We start from the raw sequence: 4,900 nt of genomic DNA, 5'->3' as shown, positions 1-4,900 counted from the left end.
CTTATTCCCCAAATCCATGCACCCCTCTGTCCTTATTGCCCCAAATCCATGCACCCCTCTGTCCTTATTGCCCCAAAGCCCAGACATCATCATTGGGAATATTCTGCAGACATTTGTTTTGTTTTGGGATCTTTAATTGTTGCAATAAAGTTGCTTTAAAGGCCCAATCAGCCACCAATGGCGATTTGGGTTTGCAGTTGTATTGCGCTGGTGGATTCTGCATTACATGCGGTAACGTCTGGGCTTCACATGCGCGCTGGCTGTCGTTGTGTCGCTTAGTATTTTTGCAATGTGCTGAGCGCTCGTATGAGCATCCCAGTTTTGCTGAGGACGAACACCCTGCAATGAATCTTTGCTATGTGATAAAGACGTGAAAATGCTATTCTCTCTGGAGACGGAAAGGGTGAATAGAGGGCAATGGCGGAGTAATGATTGATCCCTCCGTGTCCCTGGCATTGTGACATCTGGGTGCTCACAACTAATCAGTGATGAGACGACGTTGTATATCCATTTCACTCATCAGTACGGGATCCATGTATATTCACACAGATGTGTGGTCTGCATTCATTTTGTATTACCTATTTAATGTACAGCGCTGCATAATATGTTGGTGCTATATAAATCCTGTTTATTAATAATAATAATAATAATAATAATAATATTAATAATCGCATTCCCATATTTCCTAATCCTCTACAACATGGTCCACGGATTTCTGTGCAAGGAATCTCTGTAACCCATCAATAGATTTTGTGCAAAATTATACAAGAACTTTATTATTATTACACAGTATTTATATAGCACCGACATAATACACAGCGCTGTACAAAGTCCATAGTCATGTCACTAGCTGTCCCTCAAAATCTAATGTCCCCCCATAGTCATTATCACAGTCCAAGGACAATTTGGGGGAAGCCAAATAACCTAACTACATGTTTTTGGAATGTGGGAGGAAACCGGAGTACCCGGAGGAAACCCACACAAACATGAGGAGAACCTGCAAACTCCATGCAGATTGTGTCCTGGCCGAGATTCCAACTGGTAACCCTGCAAAGGCCAGAGTGCTAACCACTGAGCCACCGTGCTGCCCGGCATGGCACTTTGCCATTCTTGCTTTGGTACAGATAGACAGGGCAATCAGTTTCCTGATTAATGAGTTGGTGTATTGATGATGAATGTGTATTCTACATCCAGATTATTATAGGCACCAGTATATGTGAGCGATATATGTCACTATTTCCCAACCAGGGTTCCTCCAGAGGTTGCTGGGGGTTCTTGGAGCAGTTTGTACCTCTCGGGTCAGTTTAAGTGACACCAATGATCATTTTGGCTATCTGTAAGGGTGACATTCTTCCCACTGGCCACCAATGTAAGAAGAATTCTTCCCACTGACCACCACACTAATATACTGTGAGCTGGGGATATAGGAATATAGAAGGGGGGCCATGAAGATCTGAAAGCTGTTTAGAAGGTCCCTCCATGTTAATAATGTTTAGAATGTATTTACAGCAACATTCCTCGTCAGGTTGGGAATATAAACCCCAATTGTTACTTTTGAGTATATTGTATGCATCATTCAGCATTTAGTATCATACGTGTTTTACTTGGACGATTTGCACATGTTATGAATCATACGTGTAGGAAATGTGAAAGTCTGGGCTATGTGAACTGATTGTTATCTATACATACCGAGGGAAAATCAAACATGCCTGGGCTCCAATCTCACATGAAGCTCCATGATAACAATAACACCTCTGATAAACCTAAAGCTACATACACACTTCCAATTATTATCGTTGGAAAACGAACGACGAACGTTCATGCACGATATATATGAACGATCGTATAGCACCGATCCTGCACATAGAGTTAACGACACGATCGTTCGTAGATATTGTACACACAATAGATACGATCGTTTGAGCGATAGAGGAATTATGTGCACGACAGGAAAGTGAACGGACGTTCGTTCATCACGCATGCTCAGACCATGGACGATCAATGAATGACCGTACACACGAACGATGTTCAACGATCGTCGCCCAATCCGATTCGTCGGTCCGGTCGTTCGTTTCCAGCGACTTTCCTCGTTCGTCGGCGTCGTTGGTTACTTTTTTACGAACGATTTTTTGCCCAATCGATCGTTCGTCGTTCGATTGGAACGATAAAAATTGGAAGTGTGTACGCACCTTAAGATTGGTTTTTCTTCAGTCAATATGAAGGCAAGCCAAGATCAGGGCTGACCCCCGGCTGGGGTATTTAATGATGGAAGCTCAACACATCCTAATCAAACCATTACTTACCTTTCCCCGTTCTATTACAGGATGCTGCCCCGGTCTTCCTGGTTCTTTATTTCCCAAAGACGATCTACAGTTGATTGGTCATGCCGGGGTGACTTTATTTCTGGCATGTGCAAGGGTATTGCTCAGCTCATTTTGACAACTGGGCGGTGATCAGGCGGGTAAGAGCAATTATTGCAGAAGGGACAGCTCCTGTCTCTTTCTGCATTTACCACTTGGGTGAATCTTCCAGGTGGGACTTTTTGCCTCTTTAAATGAGTTCTATACAGAGATATAAACCTGAATATATAATGAGGAAACTCTGCGTTTAGGTGGAAAATAAATGAACAGGGTTCAGAAGTTTTTTTTAAGCTGGGTGGGAAAAGCTGTAGACTGGTGACAGCCCACAAATTGTAACCACCCAAAAACAGCCAGGTAGGTACAGAAAAGTGCCGGGTGCTGCGCCCAGCTAAAAGGGGCCGGGGGACCAAATGATGGATTTCTTTTTTTCCTTTTTTTTTGTCACTAAATTAGTGATTGTTGAAATACAAGCATCAACATTACAAAATTTGTCCTAATTGAGGTTTCTCGACCTTTCCAACACAGAGGACTCATTGAAATAACTTTCAGATCTTCAGGGCCCCCTTCTATAATTTCTCACAGTATGTTAGTGCGGTGGTCAGTGCGAAGAATTTCTCTTACATTGCTGGCCAGTGGGAAGAATGTCGCCCTTACAGATAGCCAAAAAGACCATTGATGTTACTTAAACTGACCTGAGAGGTGCAAACTGCTCCAAGAACCCCCATTAACCTCTGAAGGAACCCTTGTTGGGAAATACTGACGTATATCGCTCACATATACTGGTGCCTATATTATTCTCGATGTACAATACACATTCACCATTAATACACAAACTCATTAATCAGGAAACTGATTGCCCTGTCTATCTGTACCAAAGCAAGAATGGCAAAGTGCCATACCGGGTACCATGGTGGCTCAGTGGTTAGCACTCCGGCCAAAAAGATCATTTGGGCCACTTATACTGACCTGAGAGGGTCAAACAAAAAGATTAGGAAAGGCTGCTCTTAGCCATATAAAACAATTAAAAATGATGTAAAAGCAGCATTCAGATTGGTGAGATGAATAATATAATGGGGCCTGTGTGTCATAATCTTTAATTAGAGAACCCACCTTGGGTGAATCTGGGTTCATGCTAAAAATAAAGTCTAATAAATCATAAAAGTTTCAATATTCTCCCCACAATTTTTTAAGCTGTATGAGAAGAATCTGTAGGCAGGTGGCAGCCGCTGTATTGTAACCACCTAAAAACAGCCGGGTGGGTACAGAAATGTGCCGGGTAGTACGCCCAGCTAAATGGGCCGGGGAGAAGACTGAATTTGCAACCCTAAATGTAAAAACTCCCAATATATAATTGAAATCGCTGGAGGTTCCTGGAGGTGCCCCAATTCCCGAGCAAAGTAACATGTGATTGCCATATAGTTGTGTAAGAATCATTCGGCGTGTGACGCTTTGTTCCAGTGCCAAGACAATCATTTCACTTTGTGTTTCTCTGCCATCGGTTTCCTGCATCCTCCATGAACAGAGTGAACGGCTGCAGTGTATTGAAGCATTTTTCAGATTGTTTGGAGTTTTTATTAGGATAATGTGTGCAGTGTTTGTAATTGGATGCGCTGACTGAAGAATGTGACCATGGATGTCCAACATGGAGTCTCCTTTCCTGGCCACTTTCAGGTCAATTCTTTCATTAAAATGTAATTTCAAAAATTGTGCAATTTTGTCAGACTGGCGGTGAGGTTGCGATGTGTGGAGAGAGAAGCTGCATGCAACGCTTACCTGCGACAGTCCAATAGAAATGAATCGGGCTGGCAGTGAGGATGTTACAAAGCAGTTAAAGGCCCAGCATTATTCTGATGTGATGGCAATAAATATCTGAGGTGAGAAATGAACACAAAGGTTTCCTAACAGAGTGGCTTTGTATTGGTGACAATGTAGTTTGGATTCTGTCCCCCGAGGCTGCTAAAGTCCTGTGTGTAACCTGTAAACAGGGGCTGGCTACATTGTGCTGTGATTGCAAACACCGATAACATCTCAATTGCAGCAAATATTCTTCTCAGATAAACTTTGTTTGCCTTGCAGAATGGAATTTATTTTCACGTTTGAGGCATTATATTTTAGGTTCTGCATTTTGAGGGTTAGTGGTGTCAACCTGGTAAAGTGGTATTACTGGCTGGGTCTCCAGAGGTAAAAGGGGCCACGGCTGGATCTCCAGGTATTAAAGGGGCCACAGCTGGATCACCAGGGGTAATTGGGGCTGCCGCTGCATCTCCAGGGGTAATTGGGGCCGCGGCTGCATTTCCAGGGATAATAGGGGCCACGGCTGGGTCTCCAGGGATAAAAAAAGGGTTTGCGGCTGGGTCTAAATTAGATAAAATTGGCTGCGGTTGGATCTTCAGGGATAAAAGGGGCCACAGCTGGATATCCAGGTATGAAAGGGTCTGCAGCTGGGTCTCCAGGGATAAAAAGGGACCACGGCTGGGTCTCTAGGGATAAAAAGGGGCCACGGCTGGGTCTCCAGGTATAAAAGGGGCTGCGGCTAGATC

General features: G+C 43.6%; 1 protein-coding gene across 1 annotated transcript in view; it reads left to right on the top strand.

The window, feature by feature from the left end:
• The window catches only part of ATP6V1A (ATPase H+ transporting V1 subunit A), a gene marked incomplete in the record, with an annotated part of 44,186 nt that overhangs the window by 897 nt on the left and 38,389 nt on the right, over positions 1–4,900 (top strand).

Source organism: Pyxicephalus adspersus, chromosome 1, assembly GCF_032062135.1.
Source record: "Pyxicephalus adspersus chromosome 1, UCB_Pads_2.0, whole genome shotgun sequence".
Taxonomy (NCBI): domain Eukaryota; kingdom Metazoa; phylum Chordata; class Amphibia; order Anura; family Pyxicephalidae; genus Pyxicephalus; species Pyxicephalus adspersus.
The sequence above is the reverse complement of the archived record's forward strand: the minus strand, read 5'-3'. Positions and strand labels throughout refer to the sequence as shown.